Source organism: Nycticebus coucang, chromosome 13 (genome assembly GCF_027406575.1).
Source record: "Nycticebus coucang isolate mNycCou1 chromosome 13, mNycCou1.pri, whole genome shotgun sequence".
NCBI lineage: Eukaryota > Metazoa > Chordata > Mammalia > Primates > Lorisidae > Nycticebus > Nycticebus coucang.
In genome coordinates this window covers 58,079,537-58,097,710 of record NC_069792.1, presented here as the reverse complement: position 1 = coordinate 58,097,710, position 18,174 = coordinate 58,079,537, and positions in this window count along the sequence as shown.

The window sequence follows — 18,174 nt, the reverse complement described above, 5'->3', positions numbered from 1 at the left end:
TACCTGGAAAATTTTTCTATTTTTAGAAGAGATGGGGTCTCTCTCTTCTCAGGCTGGTCTTGAACTCCTGAGCTCAGGCAATCGACCTGCCTTGGCCTCCTAGAGTGCTAGGATTACAGGTGTGAACCACTGCATCCAGCAAAATATTCTATATTGTGATTAGTTTGATGGTTGTATGGGTGTATACAATTGTCAGAACTCATGAAAAATTAGTTATAATCTGTGTATTTTTTGGTATGTAATTTAAAACACTGTAAAGACAAGCTTCAGACTAAGAGAAAATGCTTGCAAAATACATATCAGATAAAGGACACATGTTCAAAATATACAAAGATTCCTACAACTCAGTAATAATTAAAACAAAACCCACTATAATTAAATATAATAATAAATTATATATAATTATATAATATAATATAATAATTAAAAATAACCCACTAAAAAATGGTCAAAACATCTGAGTGAACAACTCAGCAAAGAAAATATACAAATGGAAGATAAGCTTACAAAAAAGATGCTCATCATTAAATATCATTAGGGAATTGCAAAGTCAGACAATAATGAGATATTATAGTACACCTATTAGAATGTCTAAAATCTAACACACTGACAACACCAAACTCTGATGAGGATATGGAGCAACAAGAACTCTTGAGTCTTGTAGTTATTTATAGAGATAAATTGTAGGCTTGTCCTACAATCCAGCAATCATATTGCTTGGTAGTTACTCAAATGAGTTGAAAACTCACATCCACACAGAAATCTACACAAGAGTGTTTACAGCAGCTTTATTCTTAATTACCAAATCATGGAAGCAACCAGGATGACCTTTACTAGATGAATGGATAACCAAACTACATCCAGACAATTGAATATTTTACAGGAATAAAGGGATACAAGCTATCAAGCTATGAAAAAGCAGGGAGGAACTTTAAATGCATATTGCTAAATGAAAGAAGCCAGTCTGAAATGACTACAAACTGTGTGATATCAACCATCTGACAAAATCAGTGGTTGCCAGGCATTCTGGGTGAAGGGGAAAGGCAGGGTTGGTGAAACACAGGGGACTTTTATGACAGTAAAATGACTTCTTGATATGGGAAGGATGGCTATGCAACATTGTACATTTGTCAAAATCCACAGAACTATACAACACAAAGAGTGAACCCTAATATAAACTATGGACTTTAATAATAATGTACCACTATTGGTTCACCAATAGTAACAAATGTACCACAATAATACAAGCTGATAATAAGAGAAACTGTGTGCAGCCTGGGATTAGGTGGGAGCTCTATTTTCTGTGCAGTCATTCTATAAACCAAACTACCCTATCTGTTTTTTAAAAAGAGAGGATTGTTAGTCTATTTTAATAGGAAAAGTTCCTGTTCATGTCTCTTGCCCAATTTTTAATGAGGTTGTTTTATTTTTTTCTTGTTGATTTGATTGAATTTTTCGTAGATTCTTGTTATCAGCCCTTTGTTAGATGGGTGGTATGCAAATATCCTCTTCTATTGTGTAGTTTGGTTTTTTGCCTTCTTGATTGTGTCCTTGGCTGTGCAGAGCTCTTTAACTTGATCAGGTCTCATTTAATTTTTGTTATTGATGTGATTGCCAGTAAAGTCTTCTTTATAAATTTTTTCCATAGGCTCATAAGATGAAGAGTTTTACCCATACTTTCTTCTGCCAATAAATGCATTTAAAAATTCCCATCATTTCTAATCATCAGAGAAATGCAAATCTATACCATAGTTAAATATCACCTAAACTCAGAGAGAATGGTTTACATCATAAAGTCCCAAAGCAACATATGCTATCATGGACTCAGAGAGAAAGAAACACTTACACACTGCTCATGGGACTGCAAACTTGTATAAGTTGTATGGAAAAAGTATGGAGATTTCTCAAAGAACTGAAAGAAGACCTACTATTTGATCCTGGAATCCCATTACTAGGTATTTACCGAAAGGAAAAAATAAGGCATTCAATCATGGGTTGAATGCATCAGTGCATTTATTGCATCCCATCAGTGCATCAGACACTTGCACTTAAATGTTTCTGGCAGCACAATTCATAATCACAAAGTTGTAGAAACAACCTAAGTGTCCTTCAACACATGAATGGATCAACAATTGTTATATGTACACCATGGAATATTATTCAGCCATTAAAAATGGAGATTTTATATTTTTTGCAACAAACTGGATGGAACTAGAGACTGTTATCCTTAGTGAAGTATCAGAAGAATGGAAAAGCAAACACCACATGTACCCAGTATTAAATTGGAACTTGTACATTAATACCTACATGCTCAAATGAAAGAAAAACTCAATGAAATTCAAGCAGGGTGAGGAGAGAGAGGAGAGAAGGGACTGGGTAAATTTCTACCCAAAGTGTACATTGCACACTACCTGGTGAAGGACATACTTTTCATTGGACTTTAATCTTACAAATCCAAACTATGGAATCTAATTGTACCCCCACATTAATATGAAATTTTAAAAAGAGAGAGAATGAGCCATCTCTTATGCAAATCATGTTTGGAAGATGCTAGTTCAAACAAACTAGCTTCTTTACTAAAGGTCTTTTCAAAGCCTTTTAATATGCTGATGTGCCCTGTATTCTCTATAAGGGAGACAGTGAATGTAACTTTTCCCACACTTACTTGACTGAGAAACTTGTCTTTCGAGACTTGTTCTTTAGAACACATTTTGGGAGCAATGTAATATTAACAGTGAATTAATAATCTTTTTAAAAGAAATTTCCACGTATGCCTAAATAGAAAATTATATCACATATAAGGCAATATCTCTTTTCCTAATGGCAAGATCTATAATTATTTTGACCAACTCTGAAGCATCAATTTTTAGAAAATAATCAACTGTGGCTGGGTGCGATGGCTCATGCCTATAATCCTAGCACTCTGAGGGGCCAAGGCAGGTGGATTGCTTGAGCTCAAGAGTTCAAGACAAGCCTGGCAAGAGCAACACCCCATCTCTACTAAAAATAGAAAAACTAACTGGAACTAGTTGGGTGTCATGGCAGGTGCCCATAGTCCCAGCTACTTGGGAGGCTGAGGCAAGAGGACCACTTGAGCCCAGGAGTTTGAGGTTGCTATGAGCTAAGAAGATGCCAAGGCACTCAACTCCATGGTGAGAGAATGAGACTTTGTCTCAAAAAAAAAAATTTTTTTTTTTTAAAGAAATAATTGGCTGGGTGCACTGGCTTATGCCCATAATCCTAGCACTCTGGGAGACCAAAGCAGGTGGATTACCTGAGCTCATGAATTTGAGACCAGCCTGAGCCAGAGGGAGACCTCATCTCTAAAAAAATAGCCAGGCATTGTGGTGGGCACCTGTAGTCCTAGCTACTTGTGAGTCTGAGGCAAGAGAATCATTTAAGCCCAAAATTTTGAGGTTGCTGTGAGCTATGACACCATGGCAACCTACCAATGGCAACCAAGTGAGAGTCTGTATCAAAAAAAAAAAGAAAGAAAGAAAGAAAGAAAATAAAAGAAATAGTCAACTGTCAGTTCATAAAATTTAATTTCTTAATTACTTTGACATATGTGCATGTGAAAATTAAGATATATGTCGCTTTATTCCACTTTTATATTTAATAAAGCAGTTTTATTTAAAACTTCCATAGGCATCTTCAACAGTCACCTCTCTGATAGCAGGATTTCAATATGCAATATGACCCTCAAAATAACATGTTGAAGATAGCAGAGCTTGTATAAGCCTCAGTCTCTCAATGATACCATGAGGAGACCCAACAACATATAACACCTATCAAGGCTCTACAGATGTGAGTTTCATCCCTTGTTGTAGAATTGTCTCAAAGTTCAGATTCCCATAACCTAAGTAGATGTGGCTGAATCTCCTTGGGTGTATTTCCTCAAATATAGTTCTTCATATATAATTTCTCTTTATCTGAATATCTGTGAACTAAAGAGTTGTCTGCTCCCTCAATACCAAACAAACAGTGGTACAAATACATTAATCAACACAGCCTCTTGAGAGTTGTCTGGTGGTTTTATAAAACAAAATTGTCATCTTCATTTTCTTCTAAAGTTGTTTGAGATAGAGTACTAGCACTTTTTGGATTTGTATATGATGTATATGATGTTGTCACTGAAAATTTTATTCTGAGCCATGTTTTCCCAACCCACTAACAAAATATTATAATAGATACCCATCGTATTCATTCTGTAAATGCATTCTTTGACCTCCACAACATCATTAAAGTATTAAATTTTAGTGTTCTTTAAATTTAACATTTGCAATTGTGAGATCATACACTAGGAAATAATTGCAAAATAATTTGTTTCCTTTTGTTATCGCAATTGGTTTTGTTAACTTTGTTAGGTGCCTCTATAAAAACTTCCTACACTAGCACTGAGTATAGTCATTTCAAGCTGACATATTTTCCCCAAAACTATGCCTCATTATCTCATATAAAATGCCTGACAGAATTCCCTGTAATATTTAAAGGACTTGACCATATATAAGGCAAGTTCTTCCTTCTGAGAACTAAATTTGATTAAAAAAAAAAAAAAACCTTGCTTTATATTTAGACATTGTATTAAGTTTGCTGGAACTGTCAGACAGACCAGAGTCTGGTTGGTTTAAACAACAGAAAGTAATTTTCTCACAGTCCTAGATGATAGAAGTCCAGGATTAAAGTGTTGGCAGATTTGGTTTCTTTGAGGTCTTTCTCCTTGACTTTAGATTGGCTAGAATCTTGGAATGTGTTCATATTTGAGGTAGACAAAAGGCCTTTGCAAATGTGATTAAGGATCTTGAAGTGAGATCTCCCTACACTGGGATGGACCATAAATCTGGTCAAGTGTTCATATAAAAGAAAACAATGAAAGAAGACACACAAAGGAGAAAGTTAAGTGAAGACAGAGACAGGTTAGAGTGATGTCTTTATAAGACAAGGGGCTCCAAGGATTGCCAGCAACCTCCAAAGGCTGAGAGAGAAGGATGGGGTGACTTCTCCCTCAAAGCCAACCCTGTTGACATCTTTACTTTCAACTTCTGGACCCCAAAACAGTGAGAGAATGCAATTCTGTTGTGTTAGGGCTTCCACTGTATAGCAATATATACCTGAACAGCATGTTCTGGGTTCACCACACTTTATTCCTTCTCTCTAACTTTCCATGTAAGTGTGGGTGCTCAGGATGTTAACTCCGAGTTCCTACATGATCCTAAATCATCCCAGAGAGATGTCACAGTTTTGCTGAGCCAGAAAATTGGACCAACTCGTTTCATTTTATGTTATTTTAATTGCAAAAGAACCATATGAACAGTGTAATAAGGTATGGAAATAGAGAATCAGAGTCAGATCTGTTATAATGACACTACTTATCACAACTAGATGACTTTGCATATTCCCTGCTTGTCACTCACACGCACATGCATATGTAGTGCATATATGTACTCATAGCACAGTCATATCACATGGCTTGCTCATAAAGAGTTCTCTAACATAGAATTCTCAACACTTAAAAATGATAAGTATCTTCTCATCAGCCCCATGGAACATCCTCCAAAATTGATCACATCTTAGGTCACAAGGCTAACCTGAACAAATTTAAAAGAATAGAAAGTATTCCGTGTATTTTCTTATGTCATCACAGAATAAAAGTTGAACTCACCAATAACAGGAATCTGCATAATCATACAAAGAGATGGAAACTAAATAACATTATTCTGAAAGCTAGCTGGGTCAAAGATGAGATTGAGAAGGAAATTACCAAGTTTTTGGAACAGAATGATAATGAAGACATGAATTATCAGAACCTCTGGGATACTGCAAAGGCAGTCCTAAGAGAGATAGCACTGCAAGCCTTCCTTAAGAGAATAGAAAGAGGGGAAGTCAACAACTTAACGGGACATCTCAAGCAACTGGAAAAGGAAGAACACTTCATCCCCAGCAGAAGAAAAGAAATAACCAAACTTAGAGCTGAATTAAATGAAATCGAAAACAAAATAATTACTCAAAAGATCAATGAATCAAAAAGTTGGTTTGGGGGCAGTGCTGGTGGCTCAAGAAGTAGGGCACTGGCCCCATATACTAGGGGTGCCGGGTTCAAGCCCAGCCTCGGCCAAAACTGAAAACAAACAAAAAAAAGGTTGGTTTCTCAAAAAGTTGAACAAAATTGTTAAACCCTTGGCTAACCTAACCAGAAATAGAAAATTAAAATCCCTAATTTCATCAATCAGAAATGACAAAGGCAAAATAACAAGACACCTCAGAAATTCAAAAAATTCTTAATGAATACTACAAGAAACTCTATTCTCAGAAATACAAAAATCTGAATGAAATTGACCAATACTTGGAAGCATGCCACCTTCCTAGACTTAACCCAGAAAGAATTAGAAATGTTGAACAGACCTATATCAAATACTAAAATAGGATCAACTATATGAAATCTCCCAAAAAAGAAGAGTCCGGGACCAGACAGCTTCACATTAGAATTCTACCAAACCTTTAAAAAGGAACTATTACCTATATTACATAACCTTTTTGAAAGCATAGAAAAAGAAGGAATACTTCCCTACACATTCTATGAAGCAAATATCACCCTGATCCCCAAACCAGGAAAAGACTCAACTAGAAAAGAAAATTATAGACCAATATCTTTAATGAATATAGATGCAAAAATATTCAATAAGATCCTAGCAAACAGAATCCAGGAACACATCAAACAAATTATTCACCATGACCAAGTGGGTTTTATCCCAGGGTCTCAAAGATGGTTCAATATACATAAATCTATAAATATGATACATCACATAAACAAAACAAAGACCATATGATTCTCTCAATTGATGCAGAAAAAGCTTTTGACAATATTCAGCATCCTTTTACGATCAGAACACTTAAAAAAAAAAAAAGGTATAGAAGGAACACTTCTTAAACTGATAGAGGCCATCTACAGCAAACCCACAGCCAATATTGTATTGAATGGAGTTAAATTAAAGTCATTTCCACTCAGATCAGGAACCAGGCAAGGTTGCCCATTGTCTCCACTGCTTTTAACATTGTAATGGAAGTCTTAGCCATCTCAATTAGGCAAGAAAAGGCAATCAAAGGTATCCAAATAGGAACAGAGGAGATCAAACTTTTACTCTTCACAGATGATCTGATTGTATATCTGGAAAACCCCAGGGATTCAACTACAAAACTCTTAGAAGTGATCAAGGAATACAGCAGCATCTTAGGTTACAAAATCAATACTCATAAATCTGTAGCCTTTGTGTATACCAACAACAGTCAAGCTGAAAAAAAAGTCAAGGACTCTATTCTGTTCACAGTAGTGCCAAAGAAGATGAAATATTTGGGAGTTAACCTAACAAAGGCTGTGAAACTTCTCTATAAAGAGAACTATGAAACTCTGAGAAAAGAAATAGCTAAAGATGTCAACAAATGGAAAAACACACCATGCTCATGGCTGGGAAGAATCAACATTGTTAAAATGTCCATACTACCCAAAGCAATATACAATTTTAATGCAATCCCTATTAAAGCAACACTGTCATACTTTAAAGACCTCAAAAAAATAATACTTCATTTTATATGGAATCAGAAAAAACCTTGATTAACCAAGACATTACTCAGAAATAGAAACAAATCAGGAGGAATCATGATACCAGGCCTCAGACTATACTATAAATTGATAGTGATCAAAACAGCATGGTACTGGCACAAAAACAGAGAGGTAGATGTATGGAACAGAATAGTGAACCAAGAGATGAACCCAACTACTTACCATCATTTGATCTTTGATAAGCCAATCAAGAACATTCAGTGGGGAAAAGATTCCCTATTTAACAAATGGTGCTAGGTGAACTGGCTGGCGACCTGCAGAAGACTGAAACTGGACCCACCCCTTTCACCACCTCTCACTAGATTAAAGATTTAAACTTAAGATATGAAACTATAAAAATACTAGAAGAAATTGTAGGGTAAGCACTTGAAGAAATCAGCCTGGGAGAGTATTTTATGAGGAGGACCCCCCACCCCCAGGCAATCGAAGCAATACCAAAAATACACTACTAGGATCTGATCAAACTAAAAACCTTCTGCACACCCAAGAATACAGTACATAAAGACAGCCCTCAAAATGGGAGAAGATATTTGCAGGATATGTCTCTGACAAAGGTTTAATAACCAGAATCCACAGAGAACTCAAACATATTAGCAAGAAAAGAACAAGTGATCCCATCTCAGGGTGCGCAACGACTTGAATAGAAACTTCTCTGAAGAAGACAGGCACATGGCCTACAGACACATGAAAAAATGTTCATCATCCTTAATCATCAGAGAAATGCAAATCAAAACCACTTTGAGATATTATCTTACTCTAGTAAGATTAGCCCACATCACAAAATCCCAAAACCATAGACATTGGCATGGATGTGGAGAAAAGGGAACACTTCTGCACCGCTGGTGGGAATGCAAACCAATATGTTCCTTTTGGAAAGGTGTTTGGAGATCACTTAGGGATCAAAAAATAGACCTTCCATTCAATTCTTCAATTCCTCTACTAAATATATATCCAGAAGACCAAAAATCACATTATAACAAAAATATTTGTACCAGAATGTTTATTGCAGCCCAATTCATAACTGCTAAGTCACGGAAGAAGCCCAAATGCCCATCAACCCACAAATGCATTAATAAATTGTGGTATATGTACACCATGGATTATTGTGCAGGCTTAAAGAAAGATGGAGACTTTACCTCTTTCATGTTTACATGGATGGAGCTTGAACATATTCTTCTTAGCAAATTATCTCAAGAATGGAAGAAAAAGTATCCAATGTACTTAGCCCTACTATGAAACCAATTTATAAACACCCACACTTCCATATGAATGCTATACCCAACTACAGCCCAAGATGAAGGGAAAAGAGGAGGGAGAAGGGAGGGGAGTGGGGAAATGGGTGGAGGGACGGTAATTGGTGGGACCACACCTATTAACACAAGGGTACGTGTTAAATCTACTAAGTGTAGAATATAAATGTCTTAACACAATAACTAAGAAAATGTGGTGAAGCCATGTTAACCAGTTTGATGAAAGTATTTCAAATTGTATATAAAAGTAGCACATTGTACCCCATAATTGCATTAATGTACACAGCTATGATTTAATTTAAAAAAGATAAGTATATGAGGTAATGGATAGGTTAATCAGCTTGATTTAATCATTCTTCAGTGTGTGCATACATCAAAACATCATACTGTACACTACAAGTAAAGTAACTTAAAATAAAATTTAAAATGAAATTTGAGAAACTGAACAAAAACAATACTACATGATAAAGGCTTATCTGGCCTTGTCCCATCCTTGTTGCATTTTCTGGATCACAACTAATGAAGAAAACTATCATTACACTTTTGATATAAACGACAGAGTTTGTCTAGTTCTTTGAAAATATCAGCTGTTGAATGTTATGTACATACGGCTAGTATTTATAGGATAGTTAAAGCTTACAGAACATTAATAAATAGAACATGTCTAAGTTGTCATGTCTTTTTGTAAAAATACTCAATTCAAAATAAAATTAGCAAAAAGAGTTGAATAAAAGATTTGAGTTTTTCTCAACTCAGAGAGTAATAAAATCATTCAATTTGTTGTTGTCAACTAATTGCGGTTTATATAGAGAAAGTATCTGTTATAATTTTTCCAGCTGAGTAGTGAAAAGAGACCCTTGCATGAAATTTGTATTTTATAGTTTTTCTACCAAAACCAGAGATTCATGGGCTGCCAGTCAGCTGAAAGCCTTGCCATTCATTGATTGTGTCTTCTCTTTTGATAACTGGAAGTACATTACTAAACACTCATACAATATATACCTGTATAATGAAAAATATCATTCAAAATATCATTGCAAAATATCATTATGCAATTTCAACCTGCATAATGAAAAATATCATTAACCCCTGTCCTTCAGGGGGTTACAATTCATGTGGTCTGATGAGATTATTCATCCCAGAACTCTCATTTCTGCTGCCATCACTACTGTCCTGTCCTTCCTGCAGTACTCTTTACCCATAGCAATGAATGAAAAAATCAACATAAACTATTTTTGAAAGGCAGACTCTGAATATTTGGTCTTAGGCAGATCTTGGCCTCAATATTCCTTTCTTTCTTTTACTTTATAGTGGGGAAGTCTGGTGTCTGGGTTCTTCTGGCTTTCCTATCAGGCTTGAGAAGACTTGTCAACACTCTCAAAAACCTCAGGGTACACCCTGTGAACCAAATATCATAGAAGGTGACCCTTTCCTCTAGTTGCTAATTCCATAGTACAATAACTAATATTTTGAAATAATATTTAAATGCTAGGAAACCTGCTAAAAGTTTAATCTTCATGATCTCACTTAAGCCACACAATAACCTGTGGATTGTCCCCATTTTACAGAAGAGGAAAATACTTTAGAGAAGTTAAGCAGAGCTATCAAGGAGCAGATAAAGCCTTCCAACTTGAATCTTTCTTGCTGTAAAACCTATGTTCTAGCCACTGCTCCATGTTGTTTCCTAATAAGCCAACTAAGGGAACACCTGAAACCAAGTATCTGCCTTTACTTTTGCACTTTCATCATCTAACTGTACTAATGATCATGCAAATCACATTCTGTGAAATGAACAGCAGGTTAGAGGACTTGCCATTATACCTCTTTGGCCTGGAGAAAATAAAGAAGTATCTCTACTGAGTCTGATATTGGCAACCATCTTGAAATTATCAAGGAATAAATTTTTCCACACAGCTGTGTAATTAATGTCTACTCATTCTTTTTTTTTATTATTAAATCATACCTGTGTATATTAATGCGATCATGGGGCACCATACACTGTTTTTATAGACCATTTGACACATTTTCATCGCACTGGTTAACATAGCCTTCCTGGCATTTTCTTAGTTATTGTGTTAAGACATTTATATTCTACATTTACTAAGTTTCACATGTAACCTTGTAAGATGCACCGCAGGTGTAATCCCACCAATCACCGTCCCTCCGCCCATCCTCCCCCCTCCCTCCCCTCTCTCTCCCCGTACTCTTAGGTTATAACTGAGTTATAGCTTTCATGTGAAAGCCATAAATTAGTTTCATAGTAGGGCTGAGTACATTGGATACTTTTTCTTCCATTCTTGAGATACTGTACTAAGAAGAATATGTTCCAGTTCCATCCATGTAAACATGAAAGAGGTAAAGTCTCCATCTTTCTTTAAGGCTGTATAATATTCCATGGTGTACATATACCACAATTTATTAATCCATTCGTGGATCGGTGGGCACTTGGGCTTTTTCCATGACTTAGCAATTATGAATTGGACTGCAATAAACATTCTGGTACAAATGTCTTTGTTATGATGTGATTTTTGGTCTTCTGGGTATATACCTAGTAGAGGAATTATAGGATTGAATGAGATATATTTGTAGAACTCTAAGTGTTCTCCAAACATCTTTCCAAAAGGAATGTATTAATTTGCATTCCCACCAGCAGTGTAGAAGTGTTCCCTTTTCTCCACATCCATGCCAACATCTCTGGTCTTGGGATTTTGTGATATGGGCTAATCTTACTGGAGTTAGATCGTATCTCAAGGTAGTTTTGATTTGCATTTCTCTGATGATCAAAGATGATGAGCATTTTTTTCATATGTCTGTAGGCTGTGTGCCTGTCTTCTTCAGAGAAGTTTCTCTTCCAGTCCCTTGCCCAGCCTGCGATGGGATCGCTTGTTCTTTTCTTGCTTATACGTCTGAGTTCTCTGTGGATTCTGGTTATTAAACCTTTGTTGGAGACATAACCTGCAAATATCTTCTCCCATTCTGAGGGCTGTCTGCTTGCTTTACTTACTGTGTTCTTGGCTGTGCAGAAGCTTTTTAGTTTGATCTGGTCCCAGTAGGGTATTTTTGAAGCTGCTTCAATAACCCGGAGGGTCCTCCTCATAAAATACTCGCCCAGGCGGATTTCTTCAAGGGTTTTCCCTGCACTCTCTTCAAGTATTTTTATAGTTTCATGTCTTAAGTTTAAATCTTTAATCCAGTAAGAGTCTATCTTAGTTAACGGTGAAACGTGTGGGTCCAGTTTCAGTCTTCTACAGGTTGCTAGCCAGTTCACCCAGCACCATTTGTTAAATAGGGAATCTTTTCCCCAATGAATGTTTTTAATTGGCTTGTCTAAGATCAAATAACGGTAACTGGCTGGATTCATCTCTTGTTTCTCTATCCTGTACCAGACATCTACTTCTCAGTTTTTGTGCCAGTACCATGCGGTTTTGATCACTATTGATTTATAGTATAGTCTGAGATCTGGTAGCTTGATTCCTCCTCCTTTGTTTTTTATTTCCGAGTAATGTCTTGGCTATTTGAGTTTTTTTCTGATTCCATATAAAATGAAGTATTATTATTTTCAAGATCGTTATAGTATGGCAGTGGAGCTTTAATAGGGATTGCATTAAAATTGTATATTGCTTTGGGCAGTATGGACATTTTAACCATGTTGATTCTTCCCAGCCATGAGCATGGTATGTTTTTCCATTTGTTAACATTTTCAGCTATTTCTTTTCTTAGAGTTTCATAGTTCTCTTTATAGAGATCTTTCACATCCTGTGTTAGATAAAATCCCAAATATTTCATCTTCTTTGGCTCTACTGTGAATGGAATAGAGTCCTTAACTGTTTTTTCAGCTTGACTATTGTTGGTATATATAAAGGCTACCAATTTATAAATGTTGATTTTGTAACCAGAGATGTTGCTGTATTCCTTGATCACTTCTAACAGTTTTGTAGTAGAATCCCTGGTGTTTTCCAGAAATATGATCATATCATCTGGGAAGAGTGAAAGTTTGATCTCTTCTGACCCTATATGGATACCCTTGCTCCACTTTTCTTCCCTAATTGAGATGGCTAAAACTTCCATTACAATGTTAAAGAGGAGTGGAGACAATGGGCAGCCTTGTCTGGTTCCTGATCTGAGTGGAAATGATTTCAATTTAACTCCATCCAATAAGATATTGGCTGTGGTTTTGCTGTAGATGGCCTCTATCAGTTTAAGAAATGTCCCTTCTATACCAATTGTCTTAAGTGTTCTGATCATGAAGTGATGCTAGATATTATCAAAAGCTGTTTCTGCATCAATTGAGAGAATCATATGGTCTTTAATTTTTAATTTGTTTATGTGCTGAATTATACTTATAGATTTATGTATATTGAACCAGCCTTGAGAACCTGGGATAAAACTGACTTGGTTATGATGTATAATTTGTTTGATGTGTTGCTGGATTCTGTTTGTTAGGATCTTGTTGAATATTTTTGCATCTATATTCATTGGTGATATCGGTCTATAATTTTCTTTTCTTGTTGGGTCTTTTCAGGGTGATGTTTGCTTCATAGAATGTGTTGGGTAGTTTTCCTTCTTTTTCTACCTTTTGGAATAGGTTGAGTAATATAAGTACTAATTCCTCTTTAAAGGTTTTGTAGAATTCTGATGTGAAACCATCTGGTCCCGGGCTTTTCTTTTTAGGGATGTTTTGTACGGTTGATGCTATTTCGGTTCTTGATATGGACCTGTTATTCTGGCTAAGTCTTACAAGATGTGCTTCCAAGTATTGGTCAATTTCCTTCAGATTTTCATATTTCTGAGAATACAGTTTCTTGTAATATTCATTAAGGATTTTTTTGATTTCTGAGGAGTCTGTTGTTATTTCGTCTTTGTTGTTTCTGATTGATGAGATTAGAGATTTCACTCTTTTTTCCTGATTAGGTTGGCCAAAGGTTTATCTATTTTATTGACCTTTTCGAAAAACCAGCTTTTTGATTTATTGATCTGTTGTATTATTCTTTTGTTTTCAATTTCATTTAATGCTGCTCTAATTTTGGTTATTTCTTTTCTTCTACTGGGTTTGGGGTTGGAATGTTCTTCCTTTTCCAGTTGCTTGAGATGTCCCATTAAGTTGTTAACTTCCTCTCTTTCCGTTCTCTTGAGGAAGACTTGCAGTGCTATAAATTTCCCTCTTAGAACTGCCTTTGCGATGTCCCAGAGATTCTGATAGTTCGTGTCTTCATTGTCGTTTTGTTCCAAAAAATTGGCAATTTTCTTCTTAATCTCATCTCTGACCCAGCTATCATTCAGCATAAGGTTATTTAACTTCCATGTTTTTGTATGAGTATACAGATTCCTGTTGTTACTCAGCTCAACTTTTATTCCATGGTGGCTCGAGAAGACGCAAGGAATAATTTCTATTCCTTTAAAATTACTGAGGTTAGACTTGTGACCTAAGTTGTGATCAATTTTGGAGTATGTTTCGTGGCCTAATGAGAAGTATGCGTATTCAGTTTTGTTGGGATGAAATGTTCTGGAGATGTCTGCTAAATGCAAATGTTGGATGGTTAGGTTTAAGTCTAAAATTTCTTTTTTCAGCTTCTTATTGGAGTATCTATCCAACACTGCCAGAGGAGTGTCGAAATCTCTGAGTATTATGGAGCTGGAGGAAATCAAGTTGCTCATGTCTGTTAGAGTTTCTCTTATAAATTGAGGCGCATTCTGGTTGGGTGCATAAATATTAATAATTGAAATCTCATCATCATCTGAATAAGTATTACCCTTAACAAATATGAAGTGACCATTCTTATCCTTCCTTACTTTTGTTGGTTTAAAGCCTATTGTGTCTGCAAATAGAATTGCAACACCTCCTTTTTTCTGATTACCATTTGCCTGAAATATGGATGACCATCCTTTCACCCTGAGTCTATTTTTATCTTTTAAGGTAAGATGTGATTCTTGTATGCAGGTAATATCTGGCCTGAGTTTTTGTATCCAGTCAGCTAACCTGTGCCTCTTAGAGGATAGTTTAAGCTGTTCACATTAATGGAGAATATTAATAAGTCTGGTAATATTTTGGGTATCGAATTTTTCGAAAGTCCAGTGGATATTTTTAATCCTTTCACCTGTGGAAGTTGGAGTTTGATCAAAAGTTTCTGAGTGAGTTTACTTTTGTGGTAGAGGATTGGGCTAGTCATTATGGAGGGTAATGAGAATATCCTGAAGAGCTGGTTTGGTTATGGCAAATTTCTTCAACATATGAATGTCATTAAAGTATTTAATTTCTCCATCATAAATGAAACTAAGTTTAGCTGGATACAAGATCCAGGGTTGAAATTTATTTTGCTTTAGGAGATTAAAAGTCGATGACCACCCTCTTCTGGCTTGAAAAGTTTCATCAGAGTGATCTTCAGTCATTCTAATATTCTTCCCTTTGTAGGTAATGAATTTCTTACATCTGGCTGCTTTCAGAATTTTCTTGTTCATATTAACTTCAGTGAAGGTAATTATGATATGCCTGGGTGATGTCTTACTGGGATTGAGTCGTGCTGGGGTTCTGAAACTGTCTGCTATCTGAATTTCAGAATCTCTTGGCATGTCTGGAAAATTCTCTTTCATAATTTCATGGAGAAGTGCCTCTGTGCCTTGTGAGGCCACTTCATCACTTTCAGGGATTCCAATGAGGTGGATATTAGCCTTCTTCATATTATCCCGGAGCTCTCTGGGAGAATTATCTGTTTTTGCTCTCCATTTCTCTTCCTCTTTGAGAGTTTGGGAGTGTTCAAAGGCTTTGTCTTCAATGTCAGAAATCCTTTCTTCTGCTTGCTCCACTCCGTTACTGAGGGATTCTACTATATTTTTCAGATCTTTGAGGGCTGCAAATTCTTGCTTCAGTGCATCAAAATCTTTGGTGGGGTTTTGTCTTTAAATTCATTAAATTCTTGAAACAACTTTTGAATTTCTCCTCAAATTTCTAATTCCAAATTTTTCTCCATTCTATTAATCTTGTTTGCAATCCAAATTCTGAATTCGATTTCTGACATCTCGGCCAGCTGTTTATGAATGAGATCTTCAGTTACATCTGTCATATCTTTTCTTGTGGGGGTCGATCTATTCTGGTTATTCATGTTACCAGAATTTTTCCACTGATTCCGCCTCATGATTGTTTTACACCTTTTGATTTTTCCCCTGGAGCTTTGTCAAAAACCTGTGCAGTGCTATGGCCTGAGAAACTGGGGACCTGTTCAGTGTGGTGGGGCTAAGTGGTTCTGTGTTCTTTTCAGCTGGTCTCTGTTTGACCTTAGTGAAACAGTTAGTCTGGGTTGAAGTCTCAGCTGTGGAGAAATACCAGCAATTAAGTCACCCCGCACCCCACAGGCAACAATTGGAAAAGGAAAATCAAACCTTCCTAAAACCACACACCCAGGGCACCACTTGAGTAGTCCTTGGATGATTGGCTCAGTTCAAAAGGTCCAAATCAATTGTCTCAGTCAGCACCTGTCTCAGGTGCGAGAGTTTAAAAGGTCTCTGGCAACCTGATCGCAGGGTTCTGGTGACAACTCAGATATGGCTTGCTCCAGTGCTCCGTGGAGTCAGGAACCATCCAGCAAATAGATTAGTCTGGGAAGGTTGATGCCTCCTTCTCCACCTTGCACTCCTGTCATACCCAGTCACTGATAGACCCACGGGGCTGTGACCCAGTTGCCTCTAGTGAACAGATACCCCAGGGGTTTGTACCTGCCTGAATCACAAGGAAATCTATTTCTGCTTAGCCAGGCTACTGCGCTCTGCCTCTATCCAGCAAGGGGCAGTGAGGCCTGACAACCTCAGGTGCTTGATGGAGGCTGCAGAGTGTTCACTCAGTTCCAGCCCCACTCCTGATTGATGTTACTGACAGAACAGAACAACTTTGCAGGAATTTGTTTCTGTGCCTGCTAAATTCCCCTTCAGAAGGGAAGCTGTTTTGAGTTCCCAGAGCCTGCGCCTCAGGCCCTGTCTTTGGTCCTGCAGGTTTGTATTCGGTTAGCTGTCCGTTCTAGCCTCTTGCTTTCCTTTGTCTATAGGCTGACGATCCCCTGAGGGCCAGGTGCATCTTAGGCTCAGTAAAGCAGTCCTCTGGGTCAGCCCTGCCCTGGGAACTTCCCGGCTCTGCGTGTGCATTTACTAGTCCCCGCACTCCACCCAGGCTGTTACCGCCTCAGGCAAACCCTTTACTCACAGGGCCTGAGTTTCTGTCCCAGATCTGTTCCACAGTGGTTGCCACCTGAGAAGATGCTGGCCTCCTCTGGTTTCCCAAGGAGACAGGAGGTGTGGCTTCAGAATATCTGGGAATGAGCCCTATTGTTGCCAAAACGGCTGCTGCTCTGTGCATCAGGGCACCACCACTCCGGTGTGGTTCCCTCTCAGCCGACCGTCCTCTCCTCACTCCCGTGCCGCAGAATCAGCACTGACCAGCTGCAGTCTAGGCCCTGTCCACACCCCTCGAAAATCTGGACTCCTGGGGGACAGGCCTCCAGACTCCTCAGAAATCACTCAAGCATCTGGACTCCTGGGGGACAGGCCTTCAGACCTCAGAGTGAGAGTGGAGGGGAGTGCTGGGAGCTCAGAATTGCAGGTGGAGAATATATACAGTTCTATACCATTTTATGCTTGGCAGGAGAATGCCGTGGCACTGTAGTAGGGGAGGTAGGTCCAGTTTTTAGAGGGTGTCTCCCGTGGAGTGTAGTGGGAGGACCTTTGAACTCTGCTCATTTGTTTGTGGGGCACTCCAAGCTGTTCTTATGGGGGAGGGGACTCCCATTCACTTGGTGATGGATTTTGTACCTTTTGTTTGTATCCTTGTGGTCGCAGCTCGCCTCAGCGGGGTTGATGTGCGTTCTTCAACCTCTCTTGGCACAGCTCTAATCCACCAGGTTACTTGCTAAATTTCTGTCCTTTAACTCTTCTTCTCGATGGGAGCCTCTGTGGAAACTGGCTTCAGTCTCTGCCCTTAATGTCTACTCATTCTTAAAGGATTCTTTATGTTCTATTTAGGCAGGTGATATATTTTTATTCAAATGTCTTGGTCTGGCTTTATTTAGGATATTTTCCTTTTTGTTATGGAAATCCTTTAAACACCCCACAATGAATAATTACAGGTTGGCATTTGATACCATGTAGGATTCTGCCAACAGGGCTAATGATTTCTAGATTTTCTAATGTTCAAGGGTGTCTGAATCCCAAGCATTAGTCTTTCTTTGCATATTTGTGAAAACTGTCTGATAGTGAAAGCAAAAATGAAGCCTTCACTTCCTCTATAAATATTTGTTCAGTGACCTCTAACTGTTGGCCAGCCTG